Genomic DNA, 210 nt, shown 5'->3' with positions numbered 1-210 from the left:
AACCAAAGCCAAAAGGCATGGAAGGCTCACAGCCTTGAGCCTTGGAAATTGAAACTTGTTCCTCCACTTAGACTTTTTCCAACAGGCAGCCTCTCCCCTCTGCCCACAGAGGAGGCCAGTGGAGCTGCCAAGTCAGCTCAAAGGTGAGCCTGGTAAAAAGCCCTCCTCTCCTGCTCAACGAGTCATGCCCCACGTAGACACGGTGCCAGG

Source organism: Piliocolobus tephrosceles, chromosome 16, assembly GCF_002776525.5.
Source record: "Piliocolobus tephrosceles isolate RC106 chromosome 16, ASM277652v3, whole genome shotgun sequence".
NCBI classification, from domain to species: Eukaryota; Metazoa; Chordata; class Mammalia; order Primates; family Cercopithecidae; genus Piliocolobus; species Piliocolobus tephrosceles.
Note: the sequence above shows the minus strand (reverse complement) of the source record.